The sequence below is a fragment of the Neovison vison genome, chromosome 6, assembly GCF_020171115.1.
Source record: "Neovison vison isolate M4711 chromosome 6, ASM_NN_V1, whole genome shotgun sequence".
NCBI lineage: Eukaryota > Metazoa > Chordata > Mammalia > Carnivora > Mustelidae > Neogale > Neogale vison.
In genome coordinates, this window is record NC_058096.1 from 54109742 (window position 1) to 54129998 (window position 20257).

The following is a 20257-nucleotide window of genomic DNA, read 5'->3' on the forward strand; positions in this document are numbered from 1 at the left end:
TTTTTCAAGGAAGGCTTAGGAAAACAATATTCCCACTGTTCTTGCATAAAAATTCTGTATTTGTAGCCTTTATGTTTGAAGAGCAACTTGCTTGGATAGAAAAACCTCTGGCTAGCATGTTCTGAGAATCTTGCAGTGTGTACTGTTTATGTTAAAAGAGATAACACAGTCGAATGATTATTAAACATAAATTTCACAAGCATTATTTTAGTTCCTGTTTTGTGTCAAGTGCTTAGTTAGGTACCAAAGTTATCTAAAAAAAAAAAAAAAGCAAAAAACAAAGACATAACTGCCTTTGTAGACCATATAGTCTAAGGAATAAGCATGTCAACAAATAATTACAATGAAATCTAAGAAAAACTAATAATAGCGAAAAACATGAAATGTTGGGTTAGTACACTTGAAGTATCTAAAGCACAGATAAAGGTACAAATATTAGTACAAATAAAGGTAATATGCATTCTATGTAATAGTGAACGTGAATAAATGAATTTTAAACATCAAATTAATAGCAATGTGCAATGTTCTCATTATAGTTATTTTATATATATATATATTTATTAAGTTAAAAGTGATATTTAAAAGATGTAGTGAAAAAGAAAAAGATGTACAGCTTTATTCCCTCCACCCTCCCCCTCACTTAGTTCCCTTTCAAGCCAGTTCTGAAGAACATGTCCTTCCTTTCCTCCCCATGAGCTCTCTGACAGGCCCCATGATTATTCCAATCATTGTCATTAATTCATTTATTTAAATATCTCTTGAGCATCTCTCATTTTGCCAGGTGTAGGTAATAAAGCAAGAAACAAAACATGAAACATAAACAATTTTTTCAAGTTTTATAATATGTTGGTTGGTAATAAGTGACCTAGAGAAATGGCAATAAAGATTGCCCTGAATGTGGGCCATGGGGTTGATTTTGTGGCTACCTGAGAAGTTACCTCTGAAAAACACTTGAAGGTATGAGTAAGCCAGGGCAATACCTGTGTTAGTGAAAAGCATACCAGAGGAACTGCAAATGCAAATCTCTATGGGAGGAACAAGTTCTGTGTGTTCTTGGAACACAGGAAGTTAGGGAGCCGATAACTGACAGAGTACAGGCAAACGACATCCAAGAGACATCAGAGCCAGATCATTAGGGTCTTGTGTGTCATGTTGAAAAATTTGGACTTTTCTATGAAAGAAAAAGGAAGCAGTTGGGACAGTTCTGAGCAGAGGGATGATACGATCTGACTTTTAATTTAACAGGATCTCCCTCAGCTACTATGTTGAAAAATGGACAGTACTGGGTAAGAATTAAAACAAGGAGACTATCATTAAAAGGCTTTTGAATGTGTACAGGTGAGGAATGAGACAACTTAGCTGCCAATGATGGGTGTATTGGGCAGCAGTCAGATTCCTGATATCATTTACAGGTAAAGCCAACATGATTTCCTAATTAATTGGATGTAGGATGTCAGAAGAACAAATCCAGAACAACTTCAGAGTTTCCTGACCTGAGCACCTGGAGGATTGTTGTTGTTGTACATGGAGATGGAAGAAGACAAAGTTAGATACGGGTCTGGTGGGCGGATTGAGATCAGGAGTTAAGTTTGTGTGAGAAGCCAACGAACATCTATGCAAATAAGCTGAATATACAATAAAGTGTATGTGGGGTTCCAATGAGTGGTCTAGGATAGTATCAGAATCAACTGCACTTATAAGTTATATTTAAGACTTTGGGACTAGACATACTCTCCTAAAAAGTGAACATAGTTGGGAAGGTAAGTCCAAGGATCAAACTCCAGGGCACTTCAGAATTTAGAGGTAATTTGGGAAAGCTAGAGAGGCTAAAAAGAAATAGCTAGTGCTATAGGAAGAAAACCTGAAGAGATGGGATTCTAGAAAGCAAATGAAGAAAATGTACAAAGGAGAAAGGTGGTATGTCATATGATGGCTTTGTATCAAATAAGATGAGACTGGAGATGAAACCACTGGATTTGTCAGTGTTTGGGAAGTAATCTATGACCTTGATGAAGCAATTTGTGTGGAATAATGTGGGTGAAAGTCCGGCTGGTGTGGGATTCAAAAAAGCATGAGTGGGCAGATACTGACAGCCCTTCTGAGTTTTGTTGCAAAGGGAAGTAGAGAAAAAGTTCTCTGATCTCTGTCACTGTAAAAGGATAACATTTCAGCCAGTAGACTTTCATTTTGGGTATGATGAAAAACTCCCAGTTCTGACCCATGTGAACCTTCAAAAAGCTTTGGTGGCAAAAGAGTGTATGGTTGACTTCTCTGCTCTCCTGCCAATCTCCACTACTCCACTCCCTAGCTTCCCAGGGGTTTAAAAAAAGGGGGGGGGGTGTAGGAAAAAGGAAGGAGTTGTAAGAGGAAGAAGAGATGATACTTGACCAGGAAAAATGGATTCTTTTTTTTTTTTTCCCAATTTATTTATTTTCAGAAAAACAGTATTCATTATTTTTTCCACCACACCCAGTGCTCCATGCAAGCCATGCCCCCTATAATACCCACCACCTGGTACCCCAACCTCCCACCCCTCCGGAAAAATGGATTCTTGATTTTGATCTTCCTACAAGACAATAGGTATTTATATCTCAACTGTAGGCTTGAAAACTGTTCAAACTTAGTCCCCACTCCCACCCAACCCTTGACCCCACCCTGGGATAAGGCCTGGTTTCCTAAATTCAGATAATGTCTCCTTCAGCTTTTCTTTTATAAATATTCTTTCATCACCCTGGTTTTGAACATTTACACCAAAATCTTTGGAGCCGACTTTTCCACCAAGTGACCAACCTTCTTTGGACTAAGTTCCTTTAAAACCACATGATGAACAAGTTTATTTAGCCTTTGTCCTTAAACATTGTGGGGAAAGCAGACTTTTCCTATTGCCAGCCTTCTCCTTGGTCAATCATCAGAACAGCTAGACAACCATGCAGTCTTAACCTTCTAGACTTTTCTGGTTCAGGTGTGATGCCAAAGTTACCTTCTGCCAACCCAGCCATTTTCTGTGCTATATAATTTTCTAAAGGTAATTGTTAATTTCTACTTTGGAAGATGAATCGAATACTGATACCTTACTTAATGTATGCTATGTCAAGTACTATTCTAGAATCTTTATTCATATCAAAAAATACATTGCTTACAGAAATACTTTGAGGAAGGAATCCATTTTATGCACAGGGAAGCAAAAGGGATATATATATCCACTTTTTAAAAAGATTTCTTTTATTTATTTATTTATTTATTTAGCGAGCATAAGCAGGGGCACAGAAGAGGGAGAGAGAGAATCTCAAGCAGACTCTGTGCTGAGCATGGAGCCTGACTTGGGGCTTGATTTCATAGCCCTGAGATCATGACCTGAGCTGAAATCAAGAGTCAGTCACTTAACCAACTAAGCCACCAGAGCACCGCTATATATATCCACTTTTAAAGTCCAAAGGAATTCTCAACCTTTGTTTGGTTGATTTCCTCGACTTTCACTTTTTTTATATTTTAGGCAAATTCCTATCTAATATCAAAATGCAAATATAAATAAGATACTCATTTCTTAAATGAATCATTCCTTTTAATTCTGCTAAATATATTCTACAAAATTAAGAAAAAGTATGAAGTAGATAATGGAAAAGTATAATGAAATAAGGTACTTTTATTTGCAGTCTAAATTCAAGGTATCAAAATATCACATAAGTCATCTCAGAGGCTAGTATTATACTAATATCTTACATAGTTCAGCAAATATATATTCTGGCTTTAAAATGTTTACCTTTCAGGCCTGTCTCCTGAAGAGAACCAGATGGTCCTTCCATAGGAAATACTGCCAACATTGCTAATGGTCTATCATAAAAAATAAGTAAGCAGAAATAAATAAAGTCAATTCAGCTCTCTTCCTCCAAAAGTTAGAGGCTTATACCAAAAATCCACAACCAGATGTGATTTTTTTAAGATTTATTTGTTATTGGTTTATTTTAGAGGGAGAGAAAGAGAGAGAAAGAGAAGCAAATTCCCCGCCTGGCACAGAGCCCAATGCAAGGCTAGATCCCATGACCCTGAGGAAATCAACAGTTGGAGGCTTAGCCAACTGAGCCACCTAGGTGCCCCCAGACATGATTTTTAAAGCAGAAAATCATGGAAGTGTCCAAGAGCAAACAGCAAGGATAGCATACCATTTTACTTTTTCCTGTAGAAAATCTCTCTAGAACAATGTCAGTGTCAGAGCTCCTTTAAACAGCAGGTCATTATTCATTCCTGGAAGGTTGGAGTCTTGAGGTCCAGGGTGGGGTCAAGCTGCTCCCTAGTTGATTCTAATTTTGATGTTTACTGAATAATTGTTAACCAGAGTAATTATTTTCAAAACTTCAATTATCTCTGTATCATCTTCATGGATACCATTTGAAGGCTGGATAACATTATTACTTAATGATTAACTATAATCTTTTCATTGTTATTTTATATATATTTTCCACTATATATATATATTTTTTAGATAAATTGATAGAAAAATAGATAAGATAGACTCTTATATAGCCAGCTTACATTTGATGGAACATTTCATTAGCCATCTCATGGTTTTATATGCATGCATTCACAGTTTTGGATTGCAGACTAAAACCCCATTAAAATTCAGCATATGCTTCTCCCATAAAGTACTGCAGTATAAATGATTTACATTTAACAATTCAAAAAATAGTGTTTCAGAGTATAAATATTTCTAATGAGGTGTTATAAAAGAGCATGCTGTTAACTACAAGAATACTGCATAGTAAAGAAATATTAATATCACTGTACATAATAAACAAGAAATGACTTTTCTTATATAAAACCATGAGCAGACATGGAGAACATGAAAACCAAGAAATCAACCCAGTATTTGAAATGTATAGTCAGTCTTGAATAATGGAACCTGATTTGGAAATTTGGAGATCTTATCAGAATGCTAAAGAGAGAGGGAAGAGGGAAAGAACATACCTTAGCAGAAGACAAGTATAAGCTGAAATGTAAGCTTAGCTCCTGAACTTCTGTAGTGACACACTATAGCTAAAACGCAATTACATAATCTATTTACATAGCTTGGGAAACTTTCCTTCACAATGTTGATCCGTTATCAACAACTTAATTTGAAACTACTTGGAACGCAGTAGGTAGAGAAAAGACCCACTACCATGGGACAAACTAAAAAATATGTGTGGCTGATCCATTTGGCCATCATCCTTCGTGATTATCAAGAAAATGTGCTCAAGTTCATTTGTGACTAACTGGCAAAATCTTATCTACAAAACAAAAGCTATCTTTCCATATTGAAAAATTTCCTTAATGGATTTTTAACTGGAACCAATTGCTTCTTTGTCCCAAAAATCAATCTGTCTCCCTCTCTCTCTCTCTCTCTTTTTTTTCCTTTTTCATTTTGGTCAAAGTGAAAGCTTGCTTGACTGCTTTCTTTCCCTCTTGTGCTTAAGAACAACAGCACAAAAAAAAAAAAAGATCAATATGGCAATCAAGATAATTCAACAAAGCACTTTTTCATATGTTTGTCACCAGTGAATGCCAGAGAGAACACCACTACAGGACAACAGAGGAGGAAACTCTAAGGCCATGTTTGAGTTAATTTGCCAGTTTTGACATTCTTTAGAAAAATTAGGTCCTTTGGTTCAGATACACAGTTCATAGTGCCATCAATTGAAGCTGTGCACGGATATACAGGGAGAAAGTGTCTTCTTTCAGGTTAACTTGGTTTCAAACTCACAATGTGAATTCTCTATTTGAAATGTAGCTAGTTTCATCTCGTCTAAATTGGGGATATGTATCATTGTCTCTTTTTGCCTCAGGCCAGTACTGGAAATGAGATGTTTCATTTCAGTGCATTTTTTTCCAGTTGAAATTGTGTAAATAAATAGATTGGGAAAGACTTAATGAAATCATCAATAGCCCAGAGCCATCTATTGGCCCCGTGCTAAGCATTTGGCATAGTCAACAGTCCTAAGAGATTGAAAGTCCTAGGTACTGGGATTTAAGGTTATCTTGAGCTCAGAGAAGAAGGGAATCTATGAAGAAGTTGACACAGTATCTTCATATATATAGGCTAGGTCAGATGAAGGGATAAGTGACCCAGGGCATTTTAATCAATAAAAAGAAACTATATGGATAACTCAAATATTAAAATTGATATTTTATCAGTAAAGAAAAACTACATTAGAATTCAAGAGAACTTTTCCTTCTGGTTTTCTTAACAGCTGGTTGCCTTCAGATAAACCATATGATTTCTCCATGCCTTAGTTTCCTGGCACGAAAAAAAAAAAACGTGATTCAAAAAGGACTCTCTTACTCACAGCATGCAGGACTGCAGACACAACAAAGAAAGTAGTAAAAAATGGATCCAGCGCTTCACCCTTCATCAACTGGAAGACTACTGCATTTTTCTACTGCATCTTACATGTGCATCTGAAAGAGTCCTGTGGCTACAAAATGTTTGAGCAATTAGTAGCTTGGAAGAGGATTACTAAAACAACCTCCAGTTCTGATGATAGCACAGATATTTTAGATAAGATATGCAATTCTCAATTCTATCATTAGTAACCCCTGTAAATACAGCTTCTGTGACACAAGGATGTTCCTCTGGCACCGATTTACAAAGGAGGACAGCACTAAAAGGAAATGAAGGGAGGAAATAGAGTGGAGATATACACAAGGTACACCACCCTGTTAGCAGAGAACATCAACATTAGCCTTTGTATGCAATTTGATAGCCTTTGATAACTATTTGGTAACTTTTTCATTTAACAAGATAGAAAAGAAATTATATATATATATATATATGAAAGTGAGAAAACATTACTTCTATAGGGCTAACTAATGACACAAATTATTTATAGAGCAATCTGTAGATTTATGTAAACCATGTCTGTTTGTACAAATGATCTTAAGAAACTCCCGGACTACATTTTTTGATCAGATGGAATGTCACTTTATTGGATAGTATTTCAAAGGGGTGAACTTTTGTCAGAAATATTTCATTCTTGTACAAAGATTTCATTACAATAAAATTGTACATAGGTTTAAAGAGAATGTAAAATTCAGAAATTTATTTTTGTTTATGAATAAAGGAAATTAAGGGGTGCCTGGGCTGTTTACTTGGTGAAGTGTCTGCCTTCGGCTCTGGTCCTGGTCCCAGACTCCATGGAGAGTCGGCTTTGTCTGCTTGTTCCTCTCCCCACTTGTGCACACGCATTCACCCTCTCTCCCTCTCTCTCAAATAAATAAATAAAATCTTTTTAAAAATTTAAGAAAATGAAAGGAAATTAAAATGGCATTCTATTGAAAAAAGTTTCATTTTATGACATTTTGACAAGGTACAGAAAACTGGAATAATATTGTACTTCATTTATTCAATTTCCAACTTATTTGATGGGAAATCTTTTTTTAAAAACCTAATCCTTAATCCTTAACAGGAATCTTGAAAATAATATTCTCCCCAAATATTCAGTGTGCATTATGAAATATTTTATTAAAAAAATGAGACACTTTGGGAACACAATAATTCTTGGTTAAAATTCCCATTCTTTCTCACATATTCTTGATACCTAAATTGATGTAATAGAGTTCTCCCTGCTTGGCTACTTTGATTGCTCTTCTCAGTGATGGCAAAAGGTCATATTGTTTTATAAGGGCAAACACATAAGCACAAATGATTGTATTTTGCTGCAGATAATTAAAGATAGCAAAACTATTAATTTGTTTAACCAAGTCAATCGAACATTAGGATGTATTACAAGACCAACTAGAAGGGAAGTTGTGTTTCTGAAAGATTCCACATAATTTTGTGAGGAAAAGCTAATTTCCATTTTATTAATTCCCCAAGATAAACGTGGGTAGGCAAAAGAGGGACTTTTAGAAAAATCCCTAATCAGAACAGACTATAGGACTCTGGAATCTGGAACAGCTAATTGAGGAAACATGTTAAGCCAAATGGAACTCTTAATTATTTAAGGTTATTAAAAGTTAGACACAGTAAACTAAATATATAAAACGTAATTTAGTTAGGTATGGGGAAGAAAAATAAAAGTCTCTACTTGAAAGCAAAGAGGTGCAGTCAGACCAAATTACCTAATAGTATCTCCCACCTAGTTGTCCAGTGCAGGTGGCCATTTCCTAGTTCTCAGGAGCTACATTTTGGCTTCTTGGAGTCAGAAGATTGTGACTATCCTTTATTGTTGTCTTTGCCCATTTAGAAATGATATGTCTCACCTTAGCGGAGCAATTAGAAAGTCCCCTGATTAAAAAGATTTCAAGTCCTGTGGCACATCAATAGATTAATATTATAAACTTTCAGAAAATGTCTAAAGTTAGACCTGAACCAAGAGAGAAGAGCTAGAAAATAAAAACCCAAGTCAAGATAACATCAGATGCACTGGTATAAATCCACTGATGGGGTTACTATTCTCTCTTCTGGATATATTTCAAATATTTTATATCTTGAGATGGCTGGAGATTTATTTCAAAAGAGAATTAGATTACTGATTAAAAAGTTAATAAACTAGTCTCACATATGACTCTATAACAGTCTTCTGCTTAACCACTAAACTAGTTTTCTTTTACTTCCATTCACCTCATCCCACATAGGATCCACAGATTCCAAGTTAGAATCACAACTCACTGATGTGCTCCCCAAGTGACAGAAAAGGATTTTCCTTCCCTTAGTTGAATCAGTCTCTAAGGCAGATGGCTAATTCATTGCACCTGTAACCAATTAGCCATTCAAAACAACTGATTCTTCACAGTAAATTGTTGCCTTGCCAATCTGCGAAGCAGGTGCATATTCAATGGCTAAATAATCCAAATACAAAATTCTTTTAGATTAATGTGCAGAAAAATATGACCAGTTATAATAATTCCATTCTAAATTAAGAATTTAATTATTTCAGGTTTTGAATCACAGCTTTGAGAATTTTCTTTTTTTCATTCTGATATTTGGCTACCAAATTAGGCAGATGTTTTTTCAATGAAAATTAACTTTATTTTTCAAAGAAGACTTTGAATTTTATTTTTCTTCTTTCTTAAAACAATGAATTTTGATTACAATATATATATTGAAACATATTACATTATATAATAATCCATTTAAATCATCCGCTTTAGAACAGTTACCTTTATATGGAAGATTTCACTCCAGCCCAAGTACCATATCAAAAACTTTATGGAACTAGGTACAATGCAACCACTTTTTGTGTGTCATACAATGAGAATATCTGTGGATTATCCTCTCACTAGAGTGTCAATGTTACAGACTTTCATAGACTTGAACCATTTTATTCTAGGAAATTATTCAATAAAAAAGTTCACTTTTCTCAGATACATTGTTTGAATATGGAGAAGGGTTACAGTGATATTTTTTCTGGGTGGCAGATGCCTAAAGTGCCAACTAAACATCCTAAATCTGGCTTCTCTTTCCATCTGGCTTTCTCTTTCCTAAAGTTTGAATATGGAGAAGGGTTACAGTGATAATTTTTCTGGGTGGCAGATGCCTAAAGTTTCAACTAAACATCCCAAATCTGGCTTCTCTTTCCATCAGAATGGTGGCATGATAAGGAATTACTCCCAAGGGAGTATCAGACCATATTTATTAGCACCAATTTCCTACATCTTCTCATCCCAGGAATCAACCTTCAGGGTATATATAGGGGAGGACCACGAACACATTTCTAAAGTTAATAAGAGATCTCCAAACACCTCAAGTGAACGTTTTGTACAAGGAAAAGTTTCTATGTGAGAAGAAGTAGACCTCTGACTGCACCATTGTAGGACAGCATCACCCTCCTACCAGACCTCTGGGTGGGACACACCAGAGACACTTTCAATCCATAGTGCCCTTTCCATCTCCCATGCCTCCTTGTTTGGATTGTATTTTCCATATGTTTCCCATGATTTTCATTCCTACCATCACTATTTTGATGCCCTTGTCTTCCAACTGATTTATTCAATGTAGTCAAACTTTTTTTTCATTACTTATCCAATAAATGTGAATTAAATATCTATGAGGGGCCAGGCACTTGAAAGAAAATGGTAAATGAAGAATAAGGTAGACAAGGTACCTATTTGAATGGAGTTGATAGGTTGAGGCAGATATTGACAAATAAGTCAATATTTACAGTTTAGTCCAAATTCAGACTTGAAGATCATGAAGGCTTCCTGGAATAATTGAATGTCTAAACCAGAACCTAGTGGTAAACCCTTTCTCTAATTAAGCAGAGAAAGAGGGAATAATTTCCCAGATAAGGGGAATAATCTGTTTCTTGTCTCTGATGCTGTCAACCTTCACAATGCTGGCTTATAGATTTATGTCCTTAACAATACACCAGCCCATGGCCATCCTCTGTTTATAGGTTCCCTGTTATCTCCTGAAGAAATTACACACCCAAGATTAAGCTTCCAGTCTCATCTTCTCCAACAAAAAGCATGATAGCACAATTTCGCTACAGTATTAGTCTTTCACTGAAAAATAGGAACAGTTAATCTATTTTCTTTTGTTGTTTGCACTCTCTCTTTATCCTGGAATGCCTCACTCCATAATGCCTTTTTTCTTACTTGAAATTCTATTTGTCTTTAAATGTCTTTTAAAATATCACCTTATCTCTACACACTTTACATAACCTTTTCATTCATAATTATCTGCTTATTTTTCTGAAACTCCACTGCCCATTCTTTGTCCTTTGATCATATAGTGCCAATTTTATTCTGTTTCTTATGACAGTTCTTTGTTTTCACCTGAAGCTTAGGCTATTCTAGCTTTGTGTAAGGCCCCGCCCCACTCTTTTAGAATTCCTACTTGCCATTCAAGTCTAGAAAATGTCTCCCCGGTTAACTGCTTTACTACCACTCTGAAAATATAATTGTCCACAATTTCCTGTCTCCCTGCAAGCAGCAAAAGTACCTAGATATCAGGATCCCACTATCAGGGGTCCCCTTAGCATGTAGAATTGGACCTTGCTTATGCTTTATTTCTCCTTTTCTACCAAGTGCCCTAAGCCTCCTGACATCACTTTTCTTTTCCACTCTTCAGCACTGTGGATAGACTCCCATTTAGAATAAAAGCTCTTTCTGCCATAGGAAAAATAAAACTGTCTCCCAAATATGACAGAGCTTTCAAAGAGATGGACTTGCCTTTAAGAAATTCTGGATTTTTAAAAATTTCCTAAAGAGAGATTTTTGTTTTGTTTTTGTTTTTATTTTTTTATTTTTTTTTTAAGATTTTATTATTTATTTATTTGACAAACAGAAATCACAAGTAGGCAGAGAGGCAGGCAGAGAGAGAGGAGGAAGCAGGCTCCCTGCTGAGCAGAGAGCCTGATGTGGGGCTCCATTCCAGGACCCTGGGATCATGACCCAAGCCGAAGGCAGAAGCTTTAACCCACCCCAAATTTATATTCTTTTAACATTCTTCTGCTCTCCAGTCTTTTCCCTTAGATAGTCCCTGACATTGACAGTAGGCACAGGGAACCTGTTCTAGAGTTCATCTCAGACTTGGGTAAGGACTTTTTAAAAAATTAATTAATTAATTTTTTAAAAATATTTCTCTTCAGAGTTCCAGAATTCATTGTTTATGCACCACATCCAGTGCTCCATGCAATACATACCCTCCGTAATACCCACTACCAGGCTCACCCAACTTCCACCCCCTTCCCCTCCAAAACCCTCAGTTTGTTTCTCAGAGTCCACAGTCTTTCCCCCAACTCCCTTATCCTCTCCGTCTCCCCATGTCCTCCGTGTTATTCCTTATGCTCCACAAATATTTGAAAAGAACTAACTCCTGGTCATAATATCTCCTTTACAGTTGCCCCAAAGAATACTAGGTGCCTTTTGCAATATTAACTCCTGGAAATCCTATGACTCTTTGTGCCCTGGAGTCTCTGGAGTAGGCTCTGGTCATACACATCTCCCTTTGCAACTAGATTATGCCTAATTCTATTTTGCAAGTCTCTCAACCCTATGGAAATCTTGCCTAGGATGGTGCTTTGTTCACAGTAGGCACCTAATAAATGCATGCTGAATTGAATTTTCCCAGGAACAAACATATGGCATAGATGCCTAAAAAGTGAAAATCCTTTATAACATATTGCATTGCCATTTAAAGGGGGGGGGGATCTTGTTAATGTTCATGGTGACAAGTTTATGTCCTGAAACATGAGATCTGATTAGCTTTTTTATTTTAGCTCTCATAACTACTAGTTTTATTGCTGGTCATAAAATTATCCAGCTCATTTTGGATTTCAGCTGCAAAATAGAACACTTTGACCTCCTGTGATTATACCAGTTTCTGTGAACATATGACTTCATGGCAGGGGTTTTACTCAAGTAGGGTATGGGAACCTCAGGAGGTTTTGTTGACGGCATTTCATAGTGTCTCAGGGATGAGAATACTTCAGATGCATCTGACAGCAGGACCAGCAAAAAGTAGAACTTTTTCATCAAGATTTTATCTTGTTACTGGGGATCTTGTAGTCCTAATAGCAAGATCATGGATTGAGTTTTTGTATGCCTGTTCCCCAACCTTGAGCTGCACTTCTCAACTATGGTCCACAGATACCCATCATTTACTAGGAACACAGGAACACCAACCTGAAAGTCCACCAATAATTTATTTCATATATATGTTTTTAGCACCTGGTAAGTGTTCTGAGCTTATTTTTTAGTTAAGAAACTAACAGCAACACTCTAGGATTTAAAAAAAAAGAAAGAAAGAAAGAATGAAAAGAAAAATAGACACATAAGAATTTGTAAGGATTGTGGTAAGATTTGATACTGCTAAGGTACTTTTATTGTCTAACTTGCTGCCTGTCAGGTCTATGGCCATTTTCTTTAAATTTTGGAAGAATAATTAACATACAATGTTATTTTAGTTTTAGATGTGACTATGATTATTCAGCAATTCTACATATTCCTCAGTGATCATCAAAATAAGTGTGCTCTTAATCCCCTTTATTTTATCCATTCTCCCAGTACATGGCCATTTTGAGAGAAAATCAAGCACTGGGAAGTATATATAGCCTGGGTTGAGGTCAGCTGGCTTGATCAGGAGAAACCAAGGGCAACTGGAGTCGCTAGACTTAAGTCATTTCATTTTACTAGGTACCAGGACTCTAGGCTCCAGGAACCATAAAGCTGAGTCCAATCTACAGTTTAAAACAAATGTGTCAAAATACCTCATGAGACAGGGATGGGATCTGCCTCCCATGCATGACTCCTGGCACTATGATGTGAAGATAGTGGCAAGTTCTCCCAACAAGCTGTGAGTGCAAGCTGACCATCCCAGACTAAGAATTGCATAGAGTTCTCCTGCAAAATCAGGAAACCTTGATTTTAAAAAAGGATATATTCATAGGGGCTGGAAAAAATGGGTTGGGAGGGTAAGTACAGCCACAGTGCTAGATGAATCAGGCAGGGTTCCACAGTATCAAAGTTTTTTCACAGGTGAGGGAAGGGGGTAAAGAAAAAGTCATTCTCTTATACACTCCTCTCTTCATACAAATATGAACAATGGAGCTCCCTTAGAATCTGCTCAGATCTGCCCCCGATTTGCCAGCCAAGCTTACTACAAGCTCCAGTGAATAAAGGAAAGATATTCTTGAAAAGAAAGATGTAATTTGTGTCAGGATTACTGAGTTCAACCCCAAAGTCTACTTGTGTGAAAACTTCTCAGAATTTCCAATGTTTTTTCCTGTCTAGGTCTTTCTGAACTCACTGTAGCAAAAGAGGACAAGAAACTTCTGAAAGTTTCACGGAGATAATATAAAGGATGGTCAGAGTAAACAGCAATAATGCTGACAATTTCTACCTCTGCTCCCCTCCCTGTCCACACCAGTATGATTTCATTTCCTTGTTCCCTTGCATATCTACACCTTCAGCATCATTTCCCCTAGAATACCAATTGCCCCAGCTGTGCGGAAAATGATATGGACATTAAACATCTTTTTCCATCATTAAAGATAATTACTTTCATCGTGTTTTGTTTCTGTATATCTTAATTTAGGCATCCTTCAGGCCTGCACTGTGTTCTTAGAAATATGAGCAATCTCAGGGATAAATCACAACTCAGAATTACAGAGCAGACATGTTGTGCCCGAGTTTTTGACACGCATGCACACATGTACACACACACACACACACACACACACACACACACAAACACACAGAGCACAGATCTGTTGTTTTATTGCTATAAAGAGCTCTTTGTCATGCATTCCTGTCTTCTACCACATTTCGACAATTTAGTCTTCTCTGCCGCATTTAGAGATAGAAGGATTTAACTGATTTTTTTCTATGAGGTGACCCTTGTCACTGGTATGATCCAGAACGGAAATAGAATGCAGGTATTGTCAAGGAACCAGGGTCATGGAAGGGTCTGGGAGGTTTAGGAAGGTTGGGGTTTGTGCCCAAGACTACTGTGAGTTCCTGGGCCTTTACGTATTGGTCTGGAGGACATATTCTTCATTGGATTGGTCTATACACATAAAGTTATGTGGGGGAAATTTTTCAGATTAGTTTACATTTTTAAAGAAAATGTCCACACTCTTCCTAAAGACATAACATAAAAGTAAATCTCCAGCATGTAACTTGAGAATTATGCACATCCTGCTTACTTTTTTGCTGAATCTATTGGATAAGATTGAGTGGGCTAAGGGCCCAATCTCTTGCCATATTCTAGTTGCAGTAAAGTGGTAGCTAATTGGGGGGGGAGGGGGGAGTGTTTGCTTGACAGTGGTGAAATCTGTGCACACTGACCAAACTGCCATTTTGATGAAATGGTCCAAATGCATGTCATGGCTGGTCTTGTATCCCTGATTCTGGGTTTCCGGTCTCTTAAATTCTCCCACCTTATGCTGTTCTATCTTTCTAAATTTCCCAAGAATTTCACAAATTTTTATCATTAGTAGGCTTTGGATAGGCTAAGGTTTTTCTAAATAAACCACAGTGGATTTTTTTTCAGATTTGCTTAGGGATTTAATTTTTTTAAACTTCTTGGGTACAGAACAAAAAGAGACAAGAAGCTTGAACAGAAAGTTTGTATAGCACACACAAGAGTTTTGAACTATGAGCCAGGTCACCTTTCCTTTCAAACTTGGGGAAGGGCTGTAACCCTATCCTCCTCTTTTACTTGCTTACTTCCCACTTTGCAGCATGCAGGAGACCTCCTTGTTTTTGTAGGGTGTTTTTTAAGTCCTTCAGGATTTCTCTTGCTGGTTGAAAAAAACTCAGATCAAATGGACATTGTCTAATAGAACTCAAGATTGTTCACAGCAGATAAAAGACTGTAAGCCTACATTTACTAATATAAAAGTATGCCTTATGGAGAATCATAATTTACATGGAGGGAGAAGAACATAAGCTTAACAAGCCTATATGTTTTCATAAAGTTTATTTCCCTTTATCTTTGTAAAGGAGAAAACTGAGCTCTTTTTTTTTTTTTATAACAATTAAGTATTTCCTTTAAACTTCCTTTTTTCCCCTTTTTTTCTACAGGAAATACCAAGAAGAATAATAATAGAGAGAGATAGAAAACTGAAATAATTTATACCCACCTATATTTAATCAGGATATGCCAGGTGTTATGGCTTAACACAACAAAGACTAATTTCTTCTTCACAGGAAAATCTCCAGAATAACAAGTCTACTTGAAGTAAGGGGGTCCACCATCCTACACCTGCACCATCTGGAATAATTAGCCTCCTAGATCACAAAACAAGGAAGAAAGTGTTAAAAGTCTCACTCTAGTAATTTAATGCCATGTCCTGCAAGTAACACAGACCACTTCTGCTAACAATCCTTAGCAGAAATTGGCCACATGAACCAGATTAAATCAAAGGACATGTAGGTTTACTTTATCTATTTGCCCAAAAAGAGGTGTAAAAGTTGTGTATGTTAGCTCTCCACTTCCACACTACACACCTCTCTTTTTCCAAACCCCCTTTTCCTGACCATACCCAAACTTCTCTTAGCTAGGAAGGAGATCAGGGAAGAGGATATGGAGGTATATTCAGGAGGGGATGTTTGGGTGGTCTCAAACAATTTTTGCTCTCTCAGAAGTGGTATGGAGTTAACATCATAAAAAGTACTAAAACCTTATTTCTGCTGCCTTTCCATTTCATTTCCCTGTACACATGTGCCTCATAATCTTAACCTATAAAGCAAACTATTAAATATGTTTCAAAGAACCACAAGATTCATAGCATTTATATATAAGAAATATTATTTAATATTTGCATTTTTAATATTTGCATTTTAATATGTAATATGTAATCCTCAAATTTCTTAAATAATTACTCTACTATAACCACTACTATTTTTATTACTACTACTACTACTAAAACTACTATTACTATTAGTTAATGGGTTTTTTTTTTTAAGTTTGTTTTTTTTTTAAAGATTTTATTTATTTATTTGACAGAGAGAAATCACAAGTAGGCAGAGAGGCAGGCAGAGAGAGAGAGAGGGAAGCAGGCTCCCTGCTGAGCAGAGAGCCCGATGCGGGACTCGATCCCAGGACTCTGAGATCATGACCTGAGCCGAAGACAGCGGCTTAACCCCCTGAGCCACCCAGGCGCCCTTTTTTTTTTTTTTTTTTTTTTTTAATTCAACAGAGAGCGATTACAAATAGGCAGAGAGGCAGGCAGAGGGGGCAGGGAGAATCAGACTCCCCGCTGGGCAGAGAGCCTGAAACAGGGCTCGATCCCAGGACCCTAAGATCATGACCTTAGCCAAAGGCAGAGGCTTAACCCACTGAGCCACCCAGGAGCCCCAGTAATAACCTACTCAGCTAAGCAATTTACATATGTATAATTTTCAAAACAAGTCTACAATATAAGTATAATTATCTCTTTTATGGTAAATAAATTGAACAAAAAAAATTATATAACTTGTTGAATAATGAACACAGATCTATTTTACTCCAAGGTCCATGCTGTTAACCACCACAGGGAATAGAGAAAGTAAGGGAGAATTTATCTTCATGCCATTATGTGTAATGAGTTTTAATACCCAAGATCCTAGGGTAGCTGGGTCAACTGATGAAAATGTCTTACATTTAAACTTAACATGTTTGAGGATTCAAAATGTCTAATGACACCAGCAAATAACATGATCTTCATAAGTAGGATGGAGAGGATGGAGACAGATTGTAAATACTGATTTGAATTTGGAGCTATTTTCTGAATCTTGAAGCAACTTATTCTCTGAATTTTGAAGATACTTTCAAATACATTACTATCATCATATATTGCCATAGACAGCAAGGCACTTCACTAATTTAGGTGTAAACCCCAATGACCTATAGAAGTTCAAGGAGACTAAGCCCTATTTCTTTGTGCCAAATTGGTTGATGGTTTGCACTCTTGATTAAACATGTATAAAGGGGTGCCTGGGTAGCTCAGTTTGGTAAGCATCTGGCTCTTGATTTCAGCTCAGGTCATCATCTCAGGCTTGTGATGTAGAACATCAGGCTCCACTTTGGGCTCTGTGCTGGGCATGGAACCTGCTTAAGACTCTCTCTTTCCCTCTCCCTCTGTCCTACCTCTCTCCTCTTTCTCTTTCCTTCTCTAAAAAGAAAAACAACAAAAAAAGTATGCATGTGTGTATACCAAAGTGTGCATATATACATTTTTTTCTCATTTTCAAAACAGAGCTTTTAAATCCTCTCTTACTCATAAAGTATATGAAATAGCACATATGACTTCCAGGACATAGTCATGTTCTGGAAATTAGGAAATTAGGAAATATATATAGCTTATTCACTATCAATCTCTAGAATTTAGCAATCCAATTTGTTGTTATTATTTAACACTATGCTAGATTTTTAGCAAATTTGTTATAAAACCCAAAGGTGTTACAGTCCTTACTATTAAGATAGACTTGATGGAATGCATAACCTTTTTTACCTTTTCACTGATCTTTCCCTGAACGATCTCCTAATTATGCTTTCTTTCCCACATTATTTGCTTAAAAGAAACATGTACAACTATATATAAATGATTATGAAAGGTATCTCTAAAGAAAAAGCAATGAAATGAAGAAGACTATAGATATTTATATCCAGCTTATTTTCAAAGAGATTTGAAATAATTTCTGAAACTTACATACTGCACTACCATAGAAACAGATAACAAGAATGAGCAAGGGGGAAAAATAAAGAAAATGGAAGATAAGACTGAGGCAAAGGTAACCCAAAAATGCATATTTAATATCTTTAAACATAAGCCATTAATTTGGGAGCTTCCTAAGAGCCAGAACAAAGTGAAAAATACTACCATTTTAAAATTCGTGAGTCTATAAGGAGATGAAATACAGTTGGTCTACAAAGCACAGCTGATACATGCATAAAAATGCTGATTTCTTAGAGGACATGTAAACTTATTTATGCATAAAAATGCTGATTTCTTAGAGGACATGTACTTATTTAAACCATGTTGTCAATTGGGAAAATATTTTTATTTTTCCTTTTTTATTGGAAAGATTGCTTTTTAGGACATAGAAAACCCCTTAGCATCATTACTTAAGAATCACATATTAATTTTATAATGAAGCCATACTGAAGGTTCACCCATTATGTATACCAGACTTATCTTTAAATGGCATTTAATGGTTTCCCACACCCAAATCCAACTTCAAAGTCTGCAAATATGCCATGATAAAGGATACTCAAAAATGAGTGACAGACTTGGAAAGCAATTTACAAAGAAGTGTTCAAAAATATTTTGAGTGATGTTGATTTCATAGGAAGAGTCATATAAGCTCTTAAGGTAATATTTGAGGGAGATAAATGCTTGTTAAAATAGTTTTCAGTTTTTTATGTGCCCAAGTAATTATATTAGGTCATGATTATACAATATATGGCAGTCTAGGATAAGCAAGATATTTACATAGCCTCCTGTTTAGCACGGGCATGCAAATAATCAGTCCTTGCCCTCAATAAATATATTCCTAAGTTTTCATATGCTCTTGTATACATGTCTCTTTTTTACCCCTTTAACTGGCGAAAGCGTTCCTTTCACCAAGGAAGAATAATTGCTTTTTTCATTTTACCCTTGGCCACTAGCAAAGCTCCTGTTAGGTGCCAACAAATACTTGTTGGATAAATGAACTATTCTCTGATCCCCTGAAACACCAGCAAATTGCCCAGTTTTCTCGTCACATGCCATACACGGGTGTGGCCCTGGAACACATTCCCACATATCTTTTATTGGAAATTCAGCAAGTTAATAATAAAGAGATGTGAAATATATTAAATGTTTTTATAATCTCTTTCTTCTATGCCTCGGGTAATGCTAATCGGAGATTCTGCAAACCGCGTGGCTGGTATAGATGACAGCATGCGTAATTTGCTGATATTATTTTCTCAGGCTATTAAGCTCTGCCCAACCTTTTAAGAATATTGAATTGGAAGATCATGTTCCCACCATTTCAGGAAATTGGTAGCGTCACAGCCCAACAACTTGAGAAAATAACATTATTTTAGAAGGGAGTTTGAAAAGAAGAAAAGGAAACAAAAAAAAAAAAAAAAAAAAAACTGTCCTAAGGCCTCAGACTGGAAATATGTGTCCAGTGGACTCAAAATTTTGTCAATGTGAAAAAAAGGCAGCAAAAAGGATACCACTATGATTTATTTAATGCAGCTCTTCTTTAAAGGTCTCTGTTATGCAAAGTGCTGACAGTAAATGGTAATACTTTAGTCATTCTTATAAATGAACAATTTCCCCTGAGTGGGGTGGGGAGGTTTGTGGGGGGGGGAGAAACTGCTTTGTTCACCATAGAAAACTACTTGGGGGGATTTAGAAAATGCTAAATGCAATGGCAGAGGAGGAGGTGTCTTTAATGAGGAAAATTTAATCAAGACCGCAAAAACCGTCTTACACAAACGGTTTTTGAATACAGAGAAGTGGAAAATGCTGGCAGAGTGGTCTTTAGTCTCAATGACCTTTTGAAGTGGGAAATACGTGAGTTAAAACTTCCGCAATCTGATGGCTCTTCCTAATTAAGGGTGTGACTGCAAGGGAGAAGGTAAAGCAGTTTCCAAATAATACCGGTTTCCTAGCAACCATAGCTCAGGGGTTTAAGGAGATTTTAAATGCAAACAATAAACCTCCAGTATTGAGCTTGAAAGGGGTGTTAAATACCTTGGGGCAAACAGTGCCATTCTTCAATGGAAACGCTCTTCTGAGGCTGTGGGCAATGCTACCCGTTTGTTTCAAATCCCTCCCTGCACTCAGGGACCTACAGTGCT